Source organism: Tamandua tetradactyla, chromosome 10, assembly GCF_023851605.1.
Source record: "Tamandua tetradactyla isolate mTamTet1 chromosome 10, mTamTet1.pri, whole genome shotgun sequence".
NCBI classification, from domain to species: Eukaryota; Metazoa; Chordata; class Mammalia; order Pilosa; family Myrmecophagidae; genus Tamandua; species Tamandua tetradactyla.
In genome coordinates, this window is record NC_135336.1 from 40,408,700 (window position 1) to 40,423,809 (window position 15,110).

The following is a 15,110-nucleotide window of genomic DNA, read 5'->3' on the forward strand; positions in this document are numbered from 1 at the left end:
TTCTTGATTTCCCCCTCCGCTTGTTCATTGCTAGTGTATAGAAATGCTACAGATTTTTGAATGTTGATCTTGTAACCTGCTACTTTGCTGTACTCATTTATTAGCTCTAGTAGTTTTGTTGTGGATTTTTCTGGGTTTTTGACGTATAGTATCATATCATCTGCAAACAGTGATAGTTTTACTTCTTCCTTTCCAATTTTGATGCCTTGTATTTCTTTTTCTTGTCTAATTGCTCTGGCTAGAACCTCCAACACAATGTTGAATAATAGTGGTGATAGTGGACATCCTTGTCTTGTTCCTGATCTTAGGGGGAAAGTTTTCAATTTTTCCCCATTGAGGATGATATTAGCTGTGGGTTTTTCATATATTCCCTCTATCATTTTAAGGAAGTTCCCTTGTATTCCTATCCTTTGAAGTGTTTTCAACAGGAAAGGATGTTGCAGAGCTGGTCTCGTGGTCACAAATTCTCTCAGTGACTTTTTGTCTGAGAATGTTTTAATTTCTCCCTCATTTTTGAAGGATAATTTTGCTGGATATAGGAGTCTTGGTTGGCAATTTTTCTCTTTTAGTAATTTAAATATATCATCCCACTGTCTTCTAGCTTCCATGGTTTCTGCTGAGAAATCTACACATAGTCTTATTGAGTTTCCCTTGTATGTGATGGATTGTTTTTCCCTTGCTGCTTTCAAGATCCTCTCTTTCTCTTTGACCTCTGACATTCTAACTAGTAAGTGTCTTGGAGAATGCCTATTTGGGTCTAATCTCTTTGGGGTGCGCTGCACTTCTTGGATCTGTAATTTTAGGTCTTTCATAAGAGTTGGGAAATTTTCAGTGATAATTTCTTCCATTAGTTTTTCTCCTCCTTTTCCCTTCTCTTCTCCTTCTGGGACACCCACTACACGTATATTTGTGCGGTTCATATTGTCCTTGAGTTCCCTGATACCCTGTTCAAATTTTTCCATTCTTTTCCCGATAGTTTCTGTTTCTTTTTGGAATTCAGATGTTCCATCCTCCAAATCACTAATTCTATCTTCTGTCTCTTTAAATCTATCATTGTAGGTATCCATTGTTTTTTCTATCTTTTCTACTTTATCCTTCACTTCCATAAGTTCTGTGATTTGTTTTTTCAGTTTTTCTATTTCTTCTTTATGTTCAGCCCATGTCTTCTTCATGTCCTCCCTCAATTTATCAATTTCATTTTTGAAGAGGTTTTCCATTTCTGTTTGTATATTCAGCATTAGTTGTCTCAGCTCTTGTATCTCATTTGAACTATTGGTTTGTTCCTTTGACTGGGCCATATTCTCAATCTTCTGAGCGTGGACCGTTATCTTCTGCTGCTGGCATCTGGGCATTTAGTCAGATTTCCCTGGGTGTCGGACCCAACAAGGTTGAAAGATTTTTCTGTGAAATCTCTGGGTTCTGTTTTTCTTATCCTGCCCAGTAGGTGGCGCTCATGGCACACGTTTGTCTCACGTGTTTGGAAGAGATCCCCCTGGTCACTGATCTCCACAGCCTGGGGATTTCCGATCCAATTCTCTCCATTGGTTCGGGGGGCCGCGCATTGTGGGGTCGTCAGCCGCCGTGGGTTGAGGGGACCCTGTGGCTGGTCGCCAGCCGCAGCGGGCCCGGGGAATTCACCACCGGACCAGGAAGTCACCTGCGGGGGAGGGGCATCGGTCACCGGCCGCCGCGGCCTGTGGAATTCCCCACCGGACCAGGAAGCCGCCCGCGGGGGAGGGTCACTGCAGCTTGGGTAGCCCTCTGATCTGAGACTCGTAGCAGGACCAGGAAGCCGCCCGCAAAAGAGGGGCACCGGCTGCCTCGGCTTGGGAAACTTGCCTCTCCGAGACTCTCAGCCGGCCCGGGAAGGAGGGAGGGAGGAGCTCCGGCCGCCACAGCTGCCACTGCTCGGGAAATCGCGCGCCGCTCGGGGATTTCACCGCAGCCGAGTCTCGCAGTCAGACTAGCCAGTCCAGACTGGGGTACGCTGTGTGTCCATTCCCTGTCGTGGCCCTGGGAGCTGTTTTGCACTGTTTCAGTTCACCTAGTAGTTGCTTTGGAGGAGGAACTAAGATGCACATACCTTACTAAGCCGCCATCTTGGCCTGATTAACTTAATCTTGATCAAGTCCCATAGAATATGGCCCATTAAAACAAAATATCATTAAATTTTTAATGACGATAATTAGAAAGGGTTTATGTTGAGATTTTGTATCTTCATTTCAATAGTATCCTTCTTCTATAGGTCTTAAATGCATCTTAAATTGAACTTTAAGTTTTATGAGCTAAATACAAGAGTACTAAATTGTCTGAAAATCATCTGTACATTCCAACTGAATGTACATCTGTGTCTTTTTGTGCCCTAGTTCCTTTTATTTGGACTATAGAGGGAAAATATTAAGTTCTTAACTCAAAACAAGAAACTACAAGAAATATGCTCCAATATAAAAACTGTTTAAAGATAGTAATCATTCTTGAAACTCCAACAAAAACTGTTTTACAGATGATTTATTCACTTGCTTTATCTAATCACAGATTTATTTTTTCTACACTGCTTTAGAGTAACACTGTTTCCTGAAGGGAAAAAGAAATGCAGAGGGCCTGATAAACCAAAGGAGAAATTGCCTTATGGAAAAGGACTACAGTAAATACTCAGACCTTCTTCCTGTTATGAGAACCTTTAAAAGTTCAAATGATATAAAAAGGCCAGAAGTGGTTTGAGTCACTGGCTTTTGGCCGTGTAATTTAAAATTCGATCTTTTATTACCTTATCATTAGAAAGATGATCCATAAATGTCAAAGGAGTGTTCTTAATAATAATACTCTACTTTTGATGAGGATTAGCCAACCTTAAAATTTGATTTATAAATATGTAACTCAGAGTTGTTGAATTTTGAAGAATTCAAGAATAATATGTAGTAACTAAAAGTGGGGGCGGGCCGCGGTGGCTCAGCGGGCAAGAGTGCTTGCCTGCCGTGCCGGAGGACCCCGGTTCGATTCCCGGCCCCAGCCCATGTAAAAAACAAACAAACAAACAAAATATAATAAAAACAAGAAAATGTTTAAAAATGTTTCCCTTTCTTCCTTCCATCCTTCCTTCCTTCTCTGTCTTTCCTTCCCTTCCTCCCTAAAAAATAAAAATAAAAATAAAAAAATAAAAGTAAAAGCAAGAAGGAGCTCTAAAGAGGAATCTAAGATGCCAAGGGAGCTTTAAAATGAAAGAGATTATGAAGAACAGCTTAGTGATAAAGAGGAAAAAAAATTTCCTTTTAATCAATATTTTGTGTTATTAATCTTAGACAAGTAGCTTCCATTTCTAAAAGTCAGTTTACTCATCTGTAAAAATATGATGCCCTATAAGTTAGTGATGATGACAATTGCCTGTTTCAGCGACAATTACATTTTTCTGACATATTCTGAATCAAAATATCAAGGCAAGAAGGAATGGGGGTGAGGTGAAGATTTCTCTGTTAGAAGCAGTAAACATTTTCTATATCCCAGTAGTGAGACTTGGGGACATAAGTTCTCAAATGTTTGTTCCTAACACCTGTGAAAAAGCAATGGAATTAGTGTTATCCCATTTATACACATCTAAATGTATAAACCCAAGTCTATCTGTAGCCCAAATTCAAAATTGAGAATACCCCTGCCCCCCCGTCTATGATTTTTGTGCACATAAAGAGTTGTTGGAATGGAAAAAAAATATTAAGAACTACTAATTTAGAGGGATAGGAAATAGAAAATAAGTGCTCAGCGGTGCTTTAGAAATGAAAAGTAGTCAATGATAAGAATATTAAAACAGGCCCCATTTGATGATATTTTAGTTAAGTATCAGAGATTTTCCATAGTTTAAAATCTTGAGGACAAATTTCTTTAAAATGTCACAGATGACAGCTTTGTAAAATGTTGGGAACCCATCATCCTCCAAAATGTTAAACAGTGATAATTTAAAGTAAGTAAATGCAATTCTCTAAGACTTAATAGGAAAATTTCAGTAGGAAATTTTTGATGCCTTAATGGAAGGCATCACTATGTAGATGTCAAAAATCCTTAAAGGGAAAGGAAATAAAAGTTATGCCACTGTACCTCTGAAAAAAGCATTAATCAATTGTCTAAAAGAGATGTAAAAATGGGTGAATGAAGAGTTAGATGCAGTTCTACAATTAAGTAATCAGAAATATTGGGAAGATGAATGAGGATCAGCCAAAAATGGATAGGTGTTGATGTTGAAAACCTCTCAGATTGTGTATTACCATTATGAAACGTGAGCAATTATGGGATCACTAGTCCAGCAGCCATGAAACCAAAAGATTTTTTAAATCTAAGAGCATAGAAGAACTAGAAAAAATTCAGATTTTTATCTTTATAATTGGGTTACTGCAGGTCAGTTTTTCTGGGTTTTTCCTACTTTTCTAATTGTGTTGGTTGCCTTTGATTTTGGACTGTGAAACATATGAAAAATTTCAATAGCCTTTTTTCTCATCTTTCTTTTCTAGAATAATATTGGATATGTTTTCCAATCACATAAATCAACTATATTGAGTAAAATCTATGTCACATCTCTTTTCTCTTGCCCTACGTCTTTGACTGCTTCTATCCAATTGAAAAAATACATGGTGTTTTTATTTTTCATTATTGCTTTTCCAGTATAACTTTTCAAGACATTGAACTAATTGTCTCTGTTTTACTGAAACGTATTTCCCACGTTCTTTCTCTTTCTCAGTTATTAAACAAACATCCCAGAGTCAATCCATTGTTTGCGGAGTGTTGATCTTAATTTGAAATATAATCTTATGAAAATGGTGAAAATCCTAAACATTTTAGGAGATGTGGAAAAAAGACTCTAATCTTGAAGGATATTGAGTTTTTCAGGGATATAACAATTTCTAACTTGTAAATATAATGTAGTTAATTAAATCATCAACTAGACATATCCTGTTTGTTACTCTTTTGGATTAAAATAAATTAAAGTAGGAAGGAAACACACTTAATTAGCCTCAAATAAGTTGTTACACGGTTACTACAACAATTCTCTTGGAATTTAGTAATCATAATTATGCAAATCTTAATTAGACAATTATTGTTGGGCAGTTTTTCTCGACTTAAGGGAGGAAATTTGTTGGAACCAGCAACTATATCATGCTGCGTCAGAAACTTTAAATCAGAAAATTTCTTAGAATAAGTTACAGAGTGCTTTATTATTTACTAGAGTACAATTCCCTAAGCAACTACAGAATTGCTAGTTCTTTTTCATTTACAGAGAAAAAGTCTGAAAATGCTCTCTGGACCAAAATTTATTCTCCTTTGTAGTTGCCCAAGTGTTGCTCTGATTTGTCAGAATAAGACTGATGGAGGGAAGACAAGTCATCATACATGGGTGATCTTTCAGCAGACACTGGAGAAAAGAGGCTCATGGATTCTTGGTTCTTTCAGTTTAGAATAAACTTATGACCTACTTTTGTTATAAAAGATCATAGAAGGAGGAGAAGCTAAGCGTTTCTATTCTAAACCTTTTATGCATTCCTGAAAATTAGCACATGGTACAAAATGCACAAGTTTGCATTTTGAGAAAAATGGAAATAAGTAAAATAAAATGTTTGTAACCAAAGTACAAACAAAAACAATAGTAGGTATTTCAGGAGATAACTTGAATAAGCCAGAAAGGCAGGCCAGCATGGCTTAAGGCTGCCTCAGGAGACAGATCAAGTAGAATGGTTTGTGCCATGTGGACCGGGCAGATGGAAGTGGAGCCCTAAGCCAGCACAGCTTTTACAACATAGGCACAGGGGAAGGACAACCTGCTCTGAGCTTAGATTCTTGCAAAAGTGGAAGGCACCACTCTTGGGAGGAAGATTTGGATTTAGGCACTCAGTTTTAGTTTACAAAAAATAGAGTTGAGGAACCAGCTGTACATTCCTCCTGGCTTCCTCTTTAATGAGTTAGATAAACTTTTCACAAGTTCATTCTAATTCACATTTTTACAAACTTTTCACAAGTTCATTCTAATTCACATTTTTACTTTTTGAAATTTGAACTTTGATAGCTTTGGAGGATCCAGCAAGATGTCCAAGTATGCCCTTTCCAGACCCTATTAGTCTGTGTAGCCTGAGAAGTAAACATCTCTTCTTGTTCCTACAGGATGTCCTAAGTGGCAATAGAGCTTTACCTTCGCTGACTATTGGTTTCTCTCTTTGACCCCTGATCCTGTGCTTTTGTTTTTGTTTCTGGTTCTAGTTTTCATATACCCCATGTTATTTGTCCATGTGTCAGCAATGATTGTGAATTTGGTTTAATGGTTTGACTTTTTAATGATCCTTTTAAGATAGAGACCTAGTCTGTTAGGTGAGAGATGACAGAGAATTTTGTTGGTTGTTTTGTTTGTTTGTTCAAGAATATGTTTGCCTTCCTCAGGAAAGAGCAGCCTTTTGAGCTCTGCTCTTGCGAGTTTTTGTTTTCTGTGTTTGTATTAATCCATGGCTAAGGTGATAGATCTAAGCTGTAAATCGTGGGCCTATGTGCCTATAATTGAAAAAAAACCTTTACCTCTCATTTGTGAGTTTGAAATATCATCCTACAATGAAGAAATACATAAATTAGATATGAAAATCTCTTAAAATAAGGAGTACTGTTTTGATTGGTTTAGAAGGTAATAAAGGTTACATAAATCTAATATAAGGTAAAACAAGAATTCCCAGAAAATAAAGAATCATCTAATACTTTTAATATGGAATCTTTACTTTTTTTTCACTGAAAATGCCAACTTACATGCAATTTTTAACATAAAAATCACAGCTTCCACAATCAAAGTGAATCCTTGGACAATTCAAAGTGGTTTGACAATTCCAGTTAAAAAACAGTTTTATGTCTTTTCCATGATTTTATCTGTGTCAGTTTTATTTAAATGTAATGAACATCTTATACTGACGTATGGCCAAAAAAGTAATACTGTTCTCATGTAACACTCAAGGTATTAAAAAAACAATAAAATGTGTTCTACTAAATTGAATAATTCTGACTTTTTTAGCTCAACTAATTATCTTCTGGGTGTGAAAGCTGAAAATATAATTTTCAGAATCTTCAATTAGTTTTAAGATCTTGCACTTCCACTAAATATGGAATTCGTGAATACTTTTTGGAAATTTGGATAATTTCAAGCAAGATAGAATATTGAAACATTGGTCACTCTGCATGGTTTTAGTACACGTACAACTTTGCTTCACATTTTTACACGGTACGGAGTTGCTATAACTTTATGTGATGGATGTTATGATCCTCCTGTAAGACTAAAGTATTTACTCCTTCAGGAACTGAGAGCACTGCTGAAGGAAGGCTCTCTTCTCTTGCTGGTTCAGGAATTGCCTCAGCTGAGGGAATCTGACTCATCCGCAGTCACACCTCCTTCCCGAGGAAGCTTGTATCCAATGACTAATCAATGTGGCCATGTGAGGGCCCCTTGTACCAACTTGGGATCACTCTGAAGGGGCATTCCAGCCCAAGGATGTGTGGTCCTCTGGGCCTACGTTGGTCCCTCATGCCAGCTCTATCATCCCCCTGTCCAATAGAGCTTCCTCTCCTTCCTTCCACAGGTCTTGATCTTAAAAGCACTCCTTGATTATTCTCCTTTATGCTCATCTCCATGTCAAAGTCTGCATCCTGGGGAACCCAACCTGCAGCATTTATATTAGGTTCATTTTTTTGCCCTTTAAGAAAGTACAAAAAGATGTGTCCATTATGTGTATTTACGAAATTTCAGATATGCTAAATAGTTGTAAATGTCAGGTAGCTCTCAATTACGTATCCTCTATTTCTCTGAAATAAAAGTTAGTTACTTCGTTAAGAGTTATAATGTGTATGGGTGATTGCAGCTCTACAAGGCGCGATAGTGGCAAAGAAATTTAACTGTATGAGAGTTAAAAAATAAAAATGAAAAATAACTGTCTATTTTTGTGTATCAAGGGGCAATATGAGCTAATTGGTATTATAGAAATGTGGACTGATGAAGAATTGTCTGTACCCTCATAAATCTTAAGTATATAATAGAAGTTTCTTGAGACACTGTAATCGGTAATGTGAGTGATACTTGGAAGAAAGTTCTGAAAACACGGTTTAGTTAGAATTCTTTAGCACTTAATCAACCATGCAGAAGACATGCCTGCTGTTACAACTAAACAAATCTTTCTTATTTCCCAGTCTCTTGTCAGTGGACGCCTACTTGAGCAGTATTTATTTTTCAAAAGACAGAAAATAAATAAAGTTGGCCAAGGTCACACAACTCCGATTTGTCCATTATCCTTTTTATGTTTCCTGCAAATCCAGAAACTTATGATTATCACTGTCTTTGTTGGAGCCATTACCAAAAGTTTTACAAGTTCCATTAACCTAGTTTCTTCATGACCTGACTACTGCTTATTATTCCTGCCTCATCTCTGCATACTTCTTCCTACGCGACCCCTGCCACCCACCCCTGCAGCTCCTACTGGTGAAACCCTGTTCCTGCTCTAGCTTTGAATCAGTCAAGTGGTTAATAGGGGGAACCCTGGACCCACTCCAGTCCCTACATTTATTCTGCCACTTCTAAACTGTGTGAACTTGAACACGTTACTTTATCTCCTTGTGCCTCAATTTCCTCATCTGTACATTGGGAATATTAGTACTGCCTGTGGAGCAAGTTGCTACAGTGGTGGGTCATAGGAACACAGGGTTAGGGGAAAACAGAAAGTTTTATCTCTTCATTGCACAGAATAATGAGTTCTAAAAGGGCAATCTCCTTTTTACTTACATAGTACAAAATCCAAAAGAACAAGAGAAGAAGTCCCCTTAGGGCCTGTTTCCAGGGGTCATCAAAAACTGCTCCCCTGGTCAGGGTTCATAGGTGACAGCTGCCCATGCCCCACTTCACACCAGAGAAGTGAGACCAATCTGTACTGTTTGAGTGTGGTATTTATGCTTATCAGAACTCCTGTTCTGATAAGCATCTGGGGCTTCCTGTTCCTAGTTTATGGGTTTGAGATCTGGTAGGGTCTTTTCATTGAATTTAACCCCTCCCCCAGGTTGTGGAATGGCACACAATAGAAAAGGAGGTAGGGGCAGAGGAAGGCAGAAGGATGGCTGTGTAGGGTGTGCTTGTGGCTTCCCCAGAGGAGAGGGTGGGGGTAGATGAGGTCTGGATGATGGTTCCTTAACAGGGGTCTGTCATTTCCCCAACACTGTTGATCTCATTTGGTTGTGAGCAGGATTAAGTGATGAGTGCCTGGTTCCTAGAAGCTCAAATTTCTTATGTTCTTTGGGAGCAGTGGCACTCTTTTAGTAACTCTGCTGTTCCATTTTGTCCTCTGAATCTATTTCTGTGTTTGGGAGTGTATTAAATGTGTGTGTTTAAACATTTCAAACTCTATTTTATGAATACACATAATGCAAAACGTTCATTTTGATGGATTACTGGTACATTTAGACTGTTGTGTAATTGTAGAACAATTAATACAAATTTTATTTAAAATATTTCCATTGCCTAGAGACAGCATGGAAGCCTGAAAGTATCTCTGCAAATTTTGTATAAGCAATCAAAGCATATATGTGGATTATTTTTATAGAAAAAATTAAATGTGTAGAAGATCCAAGAAAAGAGAAGTATATCTCTCTTTCCTTTCTCTCTCTCTCTCATCTCAAAAGACACAATATAGTACAGTTTGGGGACAACATGCATTTTCCAAAATCCTTGGTCATTGGCCCCAGGTGACTTTAAAGGAGGAGCTGTAGGCCCCCAAGGAGAAGGAAGTGCTTGTTCCCAATCAGCCAGTCCTGCTGGTTGCGATTGCTGCTAAGCCTTCTCTGTGCTTGGCACTGCTGCTTTGTGCCCGCAAGGCTCACAGACTACACAGTGGTGGCAGGGAAGCTGTAAAAGTAGGTATTTGTCTTTCCAGGGATTAATGACACCTTTCTTTGTCTAAGTAATGGGCTTTACATAATGTTATTTAAACTTCTTGAGCATTAGTTTATTGCCACCCTGCTTGACAATAATTTGATTAATGTTCATTTCCATTAGATCAATTGCCTGATTAATTGGTGACCAGTTAACCTCACTGGGTATAATTTTTCTCCTCTAAGGATTAAAAATAACATGTTTACAGAATTCTCCAAAATGCATACCAGAAGCCAGGTGCCACAGCCCGAAGTGAAATTATTTATTCTCAGCATTTTATTTGCATTTGAATGGTTGACGGTTGTGGTGAATGGCAAGAAACAAATTGGGGAAGTGTTTTGGATATGATTTTTCCTCTGTTGACACTTAATTTGCTGTCACACATTGTCTTTAAAATTCCTCAGTGTGATATGCAAAATCCCCAAACATTCCTCCTGTTTGTTTCACTTGATTCCTCAAGTTTTTCCTGCATTCCTACAGATACTGTACTCTATTCACTTTCTCTCACATTGGATGTTGTTTTCTTTATTGTCTTAATCCCTCTTGCAGGGTGGGGTGGGGATTATTAACAAACCATCAAAACAAGCTTTAGATAACTACGAGGCCAACCAAATGTAAAATATGTAATATGAAAGACTCAAGAATTTCACTTGAGTTTTTCTGCTCTCTCAAGAAGTTAGTCAATATGTCTTTCATAATCATTACTTTCTTGTCCCTTTGTTTTCTATTACCAGAATCTTTTTTTACCTTTCAAATTGACTTAAAAAATTAAAGGTAACCACAGAACTATGGTCATTTATAGTAGAAGACTCCAAAACCACAGACTTCATAGTCTCCTTTCTTCAAACCTATAGCATTTGTACCACTGATCCCCATAATTCAGCCCTAAGATATGCAATCATGTTTCTAATTCTTCTAACACTATCCCTCACAGAACCACAAAAACATGCCCACAAGCTCCCCAATCTCTGAATAAATTATTTCCCATAATCTGTCATTGAGTACAGTTCTATGGCATGAATTATATGGATCTCTTTGAAGACATATCAACCTCCTAGCAAAGACTTTACCCTCTTATTTCAATGTTTTTATGGTTATTTCTAGACTTGTTCATGTGAGCTTTTGCTTGGCTGAATGATAGAGCACAGTAATTACAGACTTAATGTTTCACTCTTGTGAAGTTCACTCATTTTTATGTAAATGGTAAATAATGCATGAAGGCTCTCCTACATTGTGTACAGACATAGAGTCTCTCTCACATGTGATTTCTCTGTCTTCTGGTAAGTCAGCATTGTGGATGAGGACTCTCCACTTTCATTACATTTATGTTCTGAGTTCTCTCATGTGGTACATCAACAGATCATCTACTAAGGGCCTTGCTACATATATGACTTTTATATAGATTCTTTCCAGTATGAATTTCCTTAGATTAATTGAAGGAGCATGAATGCATAAAGAAAGTTCCATATTGATAATAAATGTAAAGTTTCTTCAGTTTGTGATTTCTCTTGTGTGCTTCAATTTCAAAGCAGTGGCTGAAGTCTCTTCCATATTCAAAACATTTATAGTGTGATTCTCTAATTTCATTAAGGGCAGAAATTTGACTAAAACCTTTCCTACAAAGAAGACATTCATAGGGTTTCTCTCCAGTTTGAATACACTTATGTTGTATAAGGTTGCAAAAAGTTGTTTCCTGGTAAAAATGATATTCTTACGGTTTCCATTACATATGAGTTTTCTCATGTTGTCTGAGGAGAGAACTATAAGTGAAAGCTTACAGATGATATACATTGGTTTCTCTCCAGTGTGAGTTCTCTCATGTTGCCTGAGGGAAAAACTATGAGTGACAGCTTTTCCATGTATATGACATTCATAAGACTTCTTCCCAGTGTGTGTGTGTGTGTGTGTGTGTGCTCTCATGCTTTCTAAGATTAGAACATTGGCTGCAGCCTTTTCCACACAGATGGTATTCATAAGATTTCTATCCAGTGTGAGTCCTCCCATATTGTCTAAGATTAGAACATTGACTGAAGGCTTTTCCACATTGATGATATTCATATGGCTTCTCTCCAATGTGAGTTCTTTCATGTTGCCTGAGAGAAGAACTGGGAGTGAAAGCTTTTCCACATAGATGACATTCATATGGCTACTCTCTAGTGAATTCTCATGTTTCCTAAGAGCAGAAGTACAAGTGAATGCTTTCCCACACAGATGGCATTCATAAGCCTTCTCTCCATTGTGACTTCTCTCATATCTTCCGAGTTGTAATAGCTTCTTAACAGGTCTCCCTGTCATTAGTTTATCCCCTCACTGATTTCTTCTATTCACCTTGGCCAGTGAAATCCCTATTTTCAGTGTGACCATTTATTTCCTTAAAAACCAACACTGCCTATTTTATTTATCCTCAGCCCTTCCAATTAAAGTCAAGTATGACTTCTGGCCCATGGAGTATAGACAGAATTGTCATGCCCTATCAGTGTAAAATCTCCCACACCATTTGCTATTCAGCACATGCTCATTCTCTTCCCTCCTCTTCTTGATGAAGGTAGAGGACCTAGTGGAGAACTGTGAGGTGATTAGGAATTGAAGTATTAATGAATGAAAATGAATAGGTCCCCTGAATAGCTTTGTGGCCCAGAGCTTCCTGCTCCCAACTCCCACTACTGCCATTGGATTCTGATGTAAGGAAGAAATAAAATTCCATCATAAGTTATTGAGGATTTGGGGGTATTGGTTGAATCAATCAATCAGTTATGTAGTCTATGTAATCTAATATATTGTTTTGCATATAAAATAGTCTTTTGTTTTTATAATTCTCTAAGCAAATTATTTTTAATCTTGTATTGGACCATCTGAAAATAAAGCCTGTTCATCTGTTCATTCATTTATTCAAGAATTTAATCATCAAATATTTATTTAGCATCTGTTATGCCCTACATTTATACAAAGAGAAAAATAAAAAGATAATTTCAATAAAAAATAGTCTAATGGATTACATTAAAATGTGACCTTGAACCCATTTACCACCTAAGTTTTACTCAGAATAAAATATCAACAACACTGTCTCTCCTTTAAGGATCCCAAATGATTAGCATTTTATTTTCAGACCTTATCCTAGAGACCCAAATTGGTTCTGTTGTGTGATTCATTGTGGTAGGCAATCCACTTAGCCAACCATAGATATAATCAGCTATAGATGAATTTCACATGGTGATGATTTAATTCTACAGCAACAGAACAATTGGACACCATCACCTGGGCAAGATGACACCTGAACCTAACTACTAGTGTCCACCCCTTGTCACCCTGGCAACTGTACACATCACCTTAAACCATACTTAATCTCTAAATAGAAAGCAATGACAGACATATTTTTTCAATGCTTATCTATCCTGCATATGATGCACCAAATCTTTCCTTATCCAAAATACACTCATTTCATCACAATAACACAAAAGCCTTAAACCACTTCAGCAGCAATACAAATACAACACAAACTCAGAAATAGTACAAATCTCCTTAAAGACAGTTACAGGCATGGTCTTTCCTAAAGCAAAACTATTCTCTGGATGCAGACCTGCCTTAGAACATGTAACCTTGCAACTTAATAAATTCTCCTCTTTAAAAGCTGTTCCATTTCTGGTATATCACTTTCTGGAAGCTTGTAAACTAGAAAACTGACCTAAATAATTCTGAAAAACTGCAGGGCAAACTCCATTAGATTTCAAAGTCTGAGAATCATCTGTCCTTAGGAATTTAGAAAGCAGCAGTCTTACCTTTTCCAAGGGCTTATGCAGTGTCCCTGTTCTCTCCAAACACTGGAATGAGGGGTGCAGTATTGGGGAACTTTGGGGAGACCACCCTTTTTTTGGCCCCACCTTCCTCAAGCATCTGGGTGGTACATAGAATCTCTGCCATCTCTGGGACATATGCTCAACCCCTTTCAAAACAATGGGAGTGGTAGCCAGTTTACCCCCAATCCCTAAGGAATGTGCTCCACCCTCTCCAAGGCCTCAAGCACCAGAATTCTTCCTGACAATTGAGGCAGAAGGCCCACCCTCTGCCTTCAGGGTAAACTCACCCCCTCCACATGCACTGGTGAATTCACTCTCTTGGCCCCAGGTTTCTTGGCTTCAGACCTTAGTGTCCATGGTTCTGTCTCTGAGGTTACTTTTCCTTCTACCTGTCCATTTTCTGTCCCTTCCTGTCCAGACTAGCAGTAGTTCCATCTATACAGATCTTGTAAAAACTGTTGTCCTGGCATGTAGCATGTAGGGATCAAAGACATCAGACAATAGGACTTTCCACAAATCGTTTCTGGATAACTTCATCACTATTCCTTGCCTGTCTTGTAATGTCTGACTTGCTCCATGTTTGATTAAATCCTCACATGGGCATTATTCTCACATGGAACTCTCCCTTTCTGGAGGCCCAGAATCTTCCAGACCACAATTTCTGGTTTCTTTGCACCCAGAAGTTCAGACCTTAGCCTATCCCTTTCTTATCAAATTTTAGTATAGGCTTTAAGGAGAAACCAGACTGCATCCTCCACATTCAGCTTGGAAATTTCCTCAGCAAAGTATTCCAGATCAAACATTCAAATTCTCCCTTCCATCCAGCACCAGGATTCAATTTTTCCAAATTCTCTGCCACCTGAAAACAAGGGTTGCCTTCTGTTCCAGTTTGCTAGCTATCAGAATGGGATATACCAGAAACAGAATGGCTTTTTAAAGGGGGAATTTGTTAAATTGCAAGTTTACAGTTCTAAGGCCGAGAAAATGTCCCAGTTAAAACAAGTCTATAGAAATGTCCAATCAAAGGCATCCAGGGAAAGATACCTTGGTTCAATGAGGCTGATGATGTTCACGGTTTGTCTCTCAACTGGAAAGGCACATGGCAAACATGGCAACATCTGCTGGCTTTCTCTCCAAGCTTATTGTTTCATGAAGCTCCCCAGAGGAATATTCCTTCTTCAACTCCAAAGGTCTCTGGCTGTGTGGTCTCTCGTGGTTCTCTTAGCTCTCAAGCTTTCTCCAAAAAGTTTCCTCCTTTAAAAGATTCCGGTAAACTAATCAAGACCTACTCTGGAATGAGTGGAGTCACATCTCCCTGTAATCAAAGGTTAATACCCACAATTTGGCAAGTCAATATCTCCATGAAGATAATCTAATCAAGTTTCCAACCTACAGTA